Consider the following 12,455-nt stretch of genomic DNA (forward strand, 5'->3'; position numbering starts at 1 on the left):
TTGCCAACCTTCATGAGTAGACTTTCATGGAGTCAAGATCGTACTTTGGTTTCTGCTGAAATTGTGAAATTACTTGGACTTTCCATTGCTATATCTTTTTGCCGCATCGGTTGAATTGCAGATTTCTTCTAAAGTCTTCTTCCAAGTTGTGGCCAGCTGGCTTATGCTAACTCTTTTTATCCACCCGATCAGCTACTGTGTGTGGATGTGTGTGTTTGTTTATTTGTGATTTCTTTATTTCCAGCTGTAGAGATGCTAGAAATTCAGTGTGGCAGTTTATTAAGGAAGCTTTGTCCACGAAGGTGGACATATCTTTATGTATGAACCTGCATCTACTCTTGGGTGCTGATGACATAAGTTGGGATGCCATAACACGCAGTCTTTGCTATGCATGATGAAGTTGATGATTTGAAGCTTTTTAAGTAGACTCTCATGAAGTCAAGACGGCGATTTGGTGTTTGCTGAGTTTGGGAAATAACCTGGACTTTACATTGGCATAAGTTCAGAGGCTGCCCATTGAGGAGTGTGGGTGTCCTGGCCAATGGATGCCAGGTCTGTGCTGCAAGAAGAAAGCTGCACGACCATCACAGTGCGACATTTATGGGGGACTTCAATGCACGGACACAGAGCCGGCAGTGCGACATTTATGATTTCGAGCACCCCGAGATGATGCACACACTAGAGGTGGAGGACATGGGAGCTTGCAAGGTGTCAGAGGACATGGGGCTGGATAACACCAGATATGGTTGGTCATCACTTACTTGAGCTGGGAGCGCGACACCATCTCGTTATTTATAACGGGATGAGACAGTGGCAGGATTGAGGAGCACTGACATGCTTTCCACGATCAGGGGGGGGGTAGCACAGTGGACTACATCTTGGGGTCCATGGAGACCACATAGGCAGTGACATCTTTCACCATCCCCCCCTGTCCTATTGGTGCGGATCACACGTACCTTTTACTGTCACTGGCGAGCTCCACACCAGCACCCACACAGCCCACACAGGCATCGCATACAACTTTCTACTTCACCCATGACTTGGCAGACATATATGAGCATCATGTATATGACGGGCTATTCCAGATGGATCCCCTGTCTCCTCTAGACACACTCACCACCCAACTGTCATCTCTACTACATACGGCCGCCACCCCGCAGCTTCCCCCATCAGACACACATTGCACACACAGATAGATCTGGGAGCATGCCCCAGAATCGGTGGTATGATGATGAGTGTAGAGAGCTATATAGACACCTCCGTGCCCAGAGAGCATTGGGGACCATTACACAGAGACAGGCGAGCCGACGGATGAGGTTGAGGAGGCACAGTACTGGGATATATACCACCTACTCATGAGCAGAAATGCAGCCATTGCATGGCGCAGGATGAGAGAGCCTCGCCCTCATACCTCGATTGAGGATCCACACACATGGCACACATATGCAAAGAGCCTCGCCGCCCATACCACAGCCACAGGAATCCCGCCCTACCACCTCTACTTTCTTTACCGCCTCGATGGTAGAGAGAGCTATCCGCCGGTTATAGCATGGGAGATCGGCTGACCACACAGGTATACAGAGTGAGCATCTTATTTATGCAGCTGACACACTGGGACCCTTTGTTGCTCACCTCTTTAATAGGGCACTAGTGGAGGGCCTACCAGCTGAGTGGACTATGCACACCATCGTGCCTCTCCACAAAGTGGGCGACATGCTAGACACCAGCAACTAAAGGACTATCATGATTGGGCATACATTGGCCAAACTTTATGGCGCAGAAGGTGTAACACGCGGAAGCTCTGGGAGTCTTCTTTCAGCCCTAAACACTCTTGGAAAACCATCTGATGCAAAACACAGATATAGAGAGAGAGTAGAGAGAGAGAGATGTGCTGGAAATTCAGGTATCTTCATATAGTACAAAAAGGGTACTCTTACACACAGCCCTAGGCTGCCTTGAATAAAAGGTGGTAACACACCAAAATCTGTCCTAGAACTTGATCCTCTCCCTAGTGGAATGAATGACTCAATCTATGAGCACCCTTGCCTTTTTATATGGGTCTTGGACACCCTTTATGCTGGCCGAGTGCTGGTCGGCCAGTCATAAATGCATTAAATGCTTTAACGCAGCCCCGACTGGATCTCCTCCTTGAGCATGATGCGCCTGCTGCTGCCCCTGTTTTCTAGTTCAGCCGACCACTTCCATGAGCAGCCGACAGCCTTGTGTGCAGCTACCAACAACACCTGTCTTGCAGTCGACAGCCATCTGATCTTCAACTTGCTCTCCACGCCTGTCTCCAGTCTACACTGCCAAAAGTGCTCTGTGCTCTATCATCCTGGTTCTACCTGGTTCATACTCTTTATCTGGCTCCTCTTCTGGATTTAGCCCTGAAAATGTCCATGGCATCTATGATGCACATGACATCCCCCTCTGCTAAACTTGATGACGGGCTTCCAACCTGTTCTTGGATGACTGTCATTCATCCCATACTTTTTCCCCGAAGTTCCTTTGTCATCCATCCATCCCTGGCAACCCTTTTTCTCTGAAAACCCGGCGTGTTCTCCAAACCACTCTGTCTCTGACGAAGATCTATGCATCTATTTTCCTCTAGTCCACAATCCATTCCTGCCCCGACTCTGAACACCGTCTTGGTCTTCATTCCTGAGAAATGAGTCTGGCACTCTCACATCACCCTTGGAGGATAAAGCTCCCTTGGGACCGTTGCCCGAGAACCTATTTGGCTCACAGGACTACCATCCCCTTTGGCATTGTGGAACACCACCAACAAACCTCCTGGGAGCTCTTCCCGTTCCTGTGTTCCTTGCCTTGGGCTTCGTATCCGTGTACTTTCTTGTACCTTGGACCTGTACACCATCATATGGGACTGAATCAGTGTTTAGCTCTGCTGAGCCTGATGCTCTGATACCAATGTAACACGCGGAAGCTCTGGGAGTCTTCTTTCAGCCCTAAACACTCTTGGAAAACCATCTGATGCAAAACGCAGATATAGAGAGAGAGTAGAGAGAGAGAGATGTGCTGGAAATTCAGGTATCTTCATATAGTACAAAAAGGGTTCTCTTACAGAGAGCCCTAGGCTGCCTTGAATAAAAGGTGGTAACACACCAAAATCTGTCCTAGAACTTGATCCACTCCCTAGTGGAATGAATGACTCAATCTATGAGCACCCTTGCCTTTTTATATGGGTCTTGGACACCCTTTATGCTGGCCGACTGCTGGTCGGCCAGTCATAAGTGCATTAAATGCTTTAATGCAACCCCGACGGGATCTCCTCCTTGAGCATGATGCGCCTGCTGCTGCTGCTGCCCCTGTTTTCTAGTTCAGCCGACCACTTCCATGAGCAGCTGACAGCCTTGTGTGCAACCAGCAACACCTGTCCTGCAGCCGATAGCCATCTGATCTTCAGCTTGCTCTCCACGCCTGTCTCCAGTCTACACTGCCAAAACTGCTCTGTGCTCTATCATCCTGGTTCTACCTGGTTCATACTCTTTATCTGGCTGCCTCTTCTGGATTTAGCCCTAAAAATGTCCATGGCATCTATGATGCACATGACAGAAGGAGGGACTGCGAGCACCAGGGCAGGCTGGATTCCGACGAGCTTTCTCCGTATATTCACTCTGAGATGTCTGATTGACCAGGCTAGGGTGCGGGAGAAGAGATTATACTGCTGCTTTGTGGATTTCCGCAAAGCATTTGACACGGTGCCACGAGAGAGACTCTTCCAGCGCCTACAGTCATTGGGGATCCCATCAGAGATGGGATCAATCAGAGATGGTTTGGGGCATCTATGCTTTATATGAGCAGGTCTTCGGGCGCATATGATGCCCCGGGGGGCTATCTGATGTTATTGCTAGCACCATAGGTGTGAAGCAAGGATGCCCACTCTCTCCTACACTATTTGGGCTATACATCGATGAGGTGGCTGACTTCATTGGTCACGGTGGTGGGGATGGGATAGACATCTCAGGTACCACAGTCCACATTATGCTATATGCAGATGATATTATTCTGGTCTCTGAGTCGCGGATGGGACTACAGCACCATCTCCATGCACTGGATGACTTCTGCACACAGAGGGGGCTTATAGTGAACCTTGGGAAAACCAAGGCCATGATTTTCCACACCTCAGGGCCGGTTCGACGACAGGCCATCTTCACACTAGCAGGAGGACAGGTAGAGGTGGTAGACTCATATGTGTACCTGGGGATTACATTTACGACTCCGCTAGGAAGATTTACTATGGCACAGGCTGCCAGGGATAGACTCATACGAGGGTATGCAGCTCTGGCCATGCTAGAGAGACAGTGTCACCAGGCACACTTCCAGGAGCCCCGCACGAAGGGGTGGTTGTTTGACACACTAGTCACCCTTGCTTTGATGTATGCTGCAACAGTATGGGCACCTGGGCTCGCCGCTTCCGCATGGTCTCAGATAGAGAGGCCTTAGATTCTTATGCTCTCACGGATGATCCGTAGCAAACCCTCCGTCCCACATGACATTGTCTGGACGGAGTTTGCTGCACCTCCTATGCTAGTAGAGGCCCTCTTCCAGACGATCTGCTTCATACAGAGGATCAAAGATATGCCATCAGATCGACTCACATAGAGCTTTTGAGGCGTCCAGGCAGCTCGCAGAGAGTGGAGATAGGAGATCATGGTATTCACAAATGATACAGTGGCTCACTCAGCATGGTCTTGACATAGATCATGTGCCACCTTTCCAGTAGGATATACATGTACCACACATCCAGCTCTCTCATAGTGAGAGGAACAGAGTCCTTCGGCAGGATTTATGGCAGCGATACACTCAAGAGACTTGGATTACACCCAGTCAGCCTCTACCGCTGAAGATGCTATACTACTACAGAGATCAGTTTATGCGTATCTCAGCGGATGGATTCATACAGAGACCTGGATACATGGATGTGTACATGCCTCATAGTGCCCGAGTGGCATAGGCTTGCCTCTCTCTCTCTTGCCTATCTATATAAGAACAAGCCTCTACAAGGCTACAAGCACACACAACTTTCAAGCTTTCAACCTTTTTCTAGCTTCCAACTTCCAAGTTCCAAGCCTCTCACACAAGGCCCGCGGGCCGCCGCCCTACTATCTAGACTCTCTCTCTCGCTCTCTCTCTCCACATTTTCCTCTTGATGACTGGAGGAACATCATTGTACTACTTGTTTGTCTCATAGGCCAATTTTGGCCTTTTGTAGACGTTAATATATCTTTCTTTCTTTCTTTCTCTCTCTCTCACCTCTCCCTCAAGCCTCTTGAGTCTTGAGTCTTCCAACTTCCAAGTCTCTAGGCTCTAGGCCTCTCTCTCTCTCTCTCTCTCTCTCTCTCTCTCTCTCTCTCTCTCATTCCTCAAGGCTCAAGAGTCAAGCCATCTTCAACCATGGCATCCTCCTCACGTGCCGAGGCTTCCCGTAGAAGGACAACGGGATGGACATGGTGGGAGGAGGTTAACTACACCCCATCCACTCATGGAGGCGGTTCTCGGCCATGGGTATACAAGCTTTGCCTGCATCGGCGAACGGGTGGTGCCGACAAAGTGCGAGCCCACCTCTTGCATGAGAGTGGGCATGAGGTGAGGTTTTGCACAAATGTCACGCCCGAGAAGAGACGGGAACTTCTTGACAAGCTTAGCGTCTACGAGGCGATCGAAGCGACAAGAAGGACACCACGAGTGGCCGTGGATCCCGCGACGATGGGGAGAGGAACTCAAGCCTCTACAATGGAGTCATGTGGTGGATCGGGATCATGCACACCATCACCTTCACCATCAAGTCGGAATGTTACTCCATCCACGACGCCGGCACCCTCCATCTCCACAGCCTCTCAACCATTACGTGGCCCATGACGACAATCTACACTTGGGGAGAATTTGAATTCCAAGTTGAAGGAGGAGGTGGATATGGTGGTGGCCCGCTTCTTCTTCCACTACCACATTGCCTTTCAAGCGGCTAGGTAAGTGCAATCGATCATTGCCAATTCATCATTCATGTTTTCATCATCCTAGTCTCCTTCTCATTAGTAAATTACTTTCTTGAATAGGTGGGAATACTTAAAGGTCATGGTTAAGAAGATTGGGGAGTATGGCTCAACCTATACGCCCCCCTCATCCAAGAGCTTGCGCACTACATTGCTCGAGAAGGAGAAGCGCATTGTAGAGCAAGCGGCCGACAACACAAAGCGGCAAATATGAGGAGATCCATGCCTTGTGTCTAGGAAGGTGGAATTCCTACTACTCTCCATTGCATGCAGTAGCTTATGTGGTGGACCTAGAATTCCAAGGCAACAAGTAGGAGAGCGACCGGGAGGTGAGCGCTGGATGGAGGATCATCTTGGATCGTCTTGTGCCTGATGCATCGGTTAGGCGCAAGATCAGGGACCAGCTTTCGATGTACAGGTCATTTCATGGCTCCTATGGCTGTCATGATGCACGGGTTGACCGCTCCAAAGTTGGTGCTGCTCTATGGTGGGAGGACTTTGGTTCGGATGGACCGGAGCTGCTGCAGCTTGCCATTCGCATACTTAGCCAGGCCGTCAGCTCCTCTTGCTTGGAGCAACTTTGGAGTACCTACAGCCACATTGCCTCTAGGAAGAGGAACCGACTCGGGGTAGAGTGTGCCAATGACCTTGTCTTCGTCAGCGTGAACTTGCGAATGCTTTGCAAGAGCGTGACCAAGAAGGCAGATTCCTTCACCGAGTGGGAGATGAGTCAACAAGAAGAGCAACAAGAGAATGAGGTGCAGGAGCAGCATGCCAGTGAGGATGAGACTGAGGATGAGCTTGATGCTTCTTTGGCACAAGCTACCCATGACCATGAGGCGAGCACTTCACGTGGATGATCATTCATGTATCATGATTCAAATTTCATGGGCCTTACTACTTAGCTCTAGCCTCTAGCCTCTAGTCTTCAGCACTTTTTTGTCATTGACTCATTTGAGTCCGTCCATGTATTCTGCCTCCTTAAGGCTTAGTCCTGACTCTTGAGTCATGACTCATTTTGTATCTACTTAATTATTAATATAACTCAAAAGCTTACCATTTTAGTGTAAATTTGTGCTCATTTTGATGTACTTCCAAAGTAGAATAAGTGTAGAGTAGAATTTTTTTTTTAAAAAGTATTTTTTGAGTGCCGTTCCCTCCCCCGTCCCCGTTCCCTACTTATGGCCGTCCCCCGTCCCGTCCCCGTCTCCGTCCCCCGTCCCTTGTGACTATGCCGAGTGGTGATTGGCCAGCTCAGAGTGTCATCACACCAACTTGAGATTGAGGCAGGTAGGGCAGCACAAATCCCGAGAGCAGAGAGGATATGCAGACTATGCCAGGAGGAGGTTGAGAGTGAGGAACATTATGTATGCAGATGCAGAGCATATAGTGTCATTAGAGAGATATACACCACCATCTAGTGGACATCCCTCACTCCGCCAGATCATGGAGTCCGCAGACCAGTGCAGATTTGGCCAGTTCTTGCTAGAGACACAACGCCACAGACAGACACTGCTACGGACTCATACCACAGGGAGAGGTGGGCGACAGCTCCACCTCACTGATTTCTTCCAGAGATCTATCCCAGTGCCTACCTTGACACAGGAGGGGGGTTACACTTCAGCGCGATGTGGACCTCCGAGCCATACGGAGATCGAGAGTACCAGGCTACCAGACTCCCAGACTACATCAGAGGGAGATCACAGAGATACGGGCTCGACATCAGCACCATATCCAGGAGCAGGAGCGGCTAGCTCACTTACACTCACACCGGAGATCATGCTCCGAGGTATTTTTGCCTCGCCATAGCCTATGTATCACATATTACACCCCCATTATGGTACTGGTTGGAGCTAGACAGATCTGCATTGCATTCTTGTATACCTTGCGCATATAGGTTGCATACTGAGCCTCTAGCAGTAGTGCTCCATCCATCACACCCCCCCCACTAGCTCAGTACTTTCATAGTTTATTTCATGTTCATTTTGTCCTTTTTTTTTCTTGGACATCCCGAAGACATTGACAGTTGTACATTGATTTGTCTCATAGGTCGAGTTCGGCCTCTAGTAGATGTTAATACAGCTTTCTCTCTCTCTCTCTCTCTCTCTCTCTCTCTCTCTCAGAGTACTTTCATAGTTTATTTCATGTTCATTTTGTCCTTTTTTTTTGGACATCCAGAGGACATTGACAGTTGTACATTGATTTGTGTCATAGGTCGAGTTTGGCCTCTAGTAGACATTAATACAACTTTCTTTCTTCTTTCTTTCTTTCTCGCACTCTTATCTCGCTGAATATTCTTTATCAAAGTATAATCCTGTCAGTAAGCGTCCGCATGTTACAATGGCTGAGTCGATGGTGAGGACATCTGCTCTTTGCATAGTCACAGGGAATGGGCATTTTTAGACTCGGGAATGTTGGGATGGCAGCATCTTCCCGTTCCCATTCCCGTCCCATGTCACTCTATAGTCACAGGGAATGGCCATTATCTGTCTTTTCCGTCCCCGTCCCCATTTCGTGTCCCATGTGACTATGGAGCCTCTCTGCCTCTAATCTTTGCAAGGCGTTTATCATGAGCCTCCTGAGAAAGCTACCTGAAGCTAGCCCACTTGTTAGAGACTGGGCTGGGGCCAGAATTGAGGGGGCCCCAGGCTGTGTGAGCACGCGCCCAAAGTGTGACCGCTGGGCATCCTGAAGAAGTGGGTCCAGATCAGCGGGCTGGCGGAGTCTCTTCTTGTCTAAGGCCGGGGGGAGCTGCTGGAGGGCTGGCTTGAGGTGGCCCCAAGCTCTCATCAAACTGGCTGCAAATCTGTCTTGAAGGCAGGTCATCATGTTATATTTAATTGCACCCATGTGAGGATATGATTTAAGGCTGACTTTATAAAATTGCTTAGTGGCGGTCTTTCTTATAGGGAGTGATTGTGAGGCAGAGGTGGGCAATGGCCTACCCAGAGTGGTCCATTGAAGGGGGAATTAGCAGTCAACAGCTTGTATTTGAATGTTTATGGAATCCAAGTAACCATTTTCTTTGTGCCAACTCACAAGTCTCCTTCTTTGGAAAAGTGCACGTATATAAGCAACATTAAAGTCATTGTCTTACCCTTGCAAAATTGTCTTAGTGGGTATAGAGAACTTGTTTAACCAAGCTAGAGCTTTTCCCCTGCTAGCTTACCCCAGTAGCAAGATGAGCCAGGTCCGCGGCCTCACGGATGCGTGATCCTCTGGCCCCATGTACACAGGGTGTCACATGGTGCTTAACTTAATGGAGATTAATGCAAAACACCCATATGACATTAGTATCAGAGCATAGCAAAGTCTCGCAAAAATCTAGGGTTTGCACAACTGGGCTTTGTGTTTTTTCTGTTGCAGCTAGCTTTTGCAGGTCTTCTAAGGCAAGTACAACACCAGGTCGGCTGTTTGCAAGTGCATTTCTGGTAAGCCAGCAGCAGTGCCTCTGTTCGCAGCATACAGTCCAACGTTGTCCCTCTGCTTCTGTCTGCTCTCATGGATGCTTATTTGCTTGTAATGAGCACATACTTCAAAACACCTTAACTTAATTAAACAAAATTCAAGGTAATGCAAAATGATACAACAATATTAAGTCCATCAACATTGCAGTAGGGGTTGAAGATGGCTTCCCCTACCCCACCTTTAGGTCTTTTATTACTAGAAGAGTACGAGTTTGTTCAAGCTTGAGTGTGATCCTAGACTGCCAAAATGAACACATTGAACAAGCAATACTTTGTTGTTTTCATTGAAGGCCCATCGGTTCCCAAATCTCGCCCTTCAAGAGTCTTCCAAGGTATAGCCAAAAGACTTTCAAGGCAACAAAATTCTCCTTGCCACCAGTCCTCACAACTTCTGACTGGAAGTCTTGGTAGAGATTAGTTGCAGGTTTCTCCTCTAAATCTGTAGTCTAAATAGTCCCAAATCAGCTCTCAAATGTGTCGTCTAAATAGTCCCAAACCAGCTCTTAAATCTGTCCACAGGTCTTGGACAGCCACCGGGCAGCTTTGGAGCAACTTGACCAGTCAATAGGACTTCACGGGCAGCTTCAAATCAGCGGAGTGCAGGTGTATGCAGCCAAATAAAGTGGTACAGCATTAGGGCGGCAAGAATGAAGTGATTACAAGGGTGAACGAGTTGGTAGTACTGCTAGACAGCATCATCCCCTTGCTGCTGGCTTTCTTTGTGGTGTCCTATTTTAGCCTTTAGGGCTGACCATGTTAGCTAGAGGGTCTGGTCACCCCTCACATCATATTCCCACTCTTTCCCTATTTTATGGAGTCATTAGGTTTTATTCCTAGTTGTGAGGAACTGGTCGGCTGCCCCTATTTGGGCATATATATAGCCGGGCCTTCCCTCCCTCACATTTATTGCTTTGTGCCTCTTGCATGCCTTAGTGCGTTTGCATATTGGCTTCCTGCAGTTCCTCACCTACGAGGTCATCTTCCCCTCTTGCTCGGGACTTGTACCAGCATACCAGCATGTGTTTCTTGTTTGGTGATATTGAGAGCAGGGATCCACCTGTGTTTCTCTCCATCTGTCTCTCTCTGGGAGACCTCTTGGCCATACTCATTAGCCCCATGCTTGATATTTTGGAGAGTGGTATACCATCTACTCGGAGTTGATGTTGCTCTAATGTTTCTGTGTTCTTAGTATTCCATGATGAGTTTCCATGGACAGTTTTGTATCACCCCAGTGAGATAGCTATGTTTATGTTTTCTTTCTGTTTTATTTTCCATTCCATGATGAGATATGCCATGGACATTATTGTATCACTTTGGTCTCATAGGCCCATTGGGTCTTTAGTAGATGCTTAATATATCTTTCTTTCTTTCTTTCTTTCTCTCTCTCTCTCCCTAGTTGCTGCTTCCGAATGCCCCCCCTACTGATGTATTGTGGGGCTAAATACTTAGTTCTTTCTTTTCTTCTCCAGACAATGTATCAGATGTCACATGGTTGTAACTTTGGTCTCATAGGTCACTTTGGCCTTTTGAAGACATTAATATAACATTTAATTTCATTTCTCCCCTGTGTTTCCACTTTCCCATCTTCCGCTGTGCATTCCTTCAAGTACAATTTCCCATCGTCTAGGAGAGAAATCAATAAAGAAAAGAGTGAAGAAGAGGGTGATTTTTGGTCGTACAACTTGGAGGAGGTGTGGATGCAAAAACCATGAAGTCCTTAGCTTGCCCAAGCAAAAAGAGATGAAGAATGGTTTCCCATGGATGGTTTTGTTTATGCTTTGAAAGGTGGTAGATGCCATGTGGTTGGGCAGCCATGTGACATGTGGTGGGCTACCCATACACACACACAAGCTATCCACACCCATAATTAACTGGGGTGCCCAATTTATAAGTCGTCTCCACAAATGGGCCTTGGAGTTATACTTACCACTACTAAACCCATAAAAGACACCTGTCAAGTAGGTTTGTGGAGCTTCATAGTTATATCCACGCTGGAAAACAAGTTCACACGTGCCGAACATATGCCAGGCAACATGCTAATGCATTGTGCAGTGTGTTTGCCCAATCTCCCACCTTTGAAGCTTGCACACAAATATCCTAGATTTAGACACGAGTCATCTTCAACATGTCTTTCCAAGAGTCTGGTGGATGCAGCTTATTTAACAATGTTATTTTGCACTGATTCAATTAAACAACGGAAAAGGAAATACAAACATCCATACAGAAGACACTGCACGGCCAGGATGCTCCCTCTCGTCCCCTTGTCTGCGGAGTATTTGCTTTATTGATATAAGAATGGTGACAATGGTTGAATGTTCACTGTAACCTTAACCTCACTTGTTCTGTAACCTTAACCTCACTTGTTCTTGAACAAAGCGTAGCCAACAGAACATTGAGCAGCCCATTGGATGGAAATGAATAGAATTCAACATAGATTGATGAAACCCAACTGAAGTAGCCGAGGAATCGGAAGTAGCCAGATAGGACTAGCCGAAAATCTTCAAAGAGTTCCTGGTTTGGTAATCATGAAAGCCCAGGTAAGAATGAAAGAGAAATGATTTGGCTAGCCAGCCAGTTTGTTTTAGGCTAATTTTTCCTTTTTATTGTTGGTTGCTTGGTCGGCCTTTTGGCTATGGGCTGATTTGGGAGAAATTACTTCCTTTGTCCCCTTCTTAAGGAGTGTTTTTCTCACCAGGCCTCCGGGTTGCATTAAACACTTTAAATATTTAAACAGTCATGCCACCAGCTTTGATGCTTAAATATGGAAGTAAGTAGCAGGCGGGAGGAACCGGACTCCATGTTCACATACCCTGTGTAGTGTTCACTTGTCCTACGTGCTCTCTTGCATATTGTTGCTACCGTGTGTTGGTGGAACAATAGAGAGCAGATGGTAGGAAACATGGGCACTTGAGAGGATAGTGTGAGTTGCAAGTCTACACTGACAACTACATTGTTTGCAATACTGTTTTCATATGCA

At 47.6% G+C, this 12,455-nt stretch overlaps 1 protein-coding gene across 3 annotated transcripts in view; it reads left to right on the top strand.

Annotated features, from left to right (window-relative positions):
- The window catches only part of LOC147641888 (protein AUXIN SIGNALING F-BOX 2-like), a 32,567-nt gene that overhangs the window by 3,020 nt on the left and 17,092 nt on the right, over window positions 1-12,455 (top strand). The window lies entirely within an intron of this gene.

Source organism: Cibotium barometz, chromosome 1 (assembly GCF_041138505.1).
Source record: "Cibotium barometz isolate CiBa-2024 chromosome 1, ASM4113850v1, whole genome shotgun sequence".
Lineage (NCBI taxonomy): Eukaryota > Viridiplantae > Streptophyta > Polypodiopsida > Cyatheales > Cibotiaceae > Cibotium > Cibotium barometz.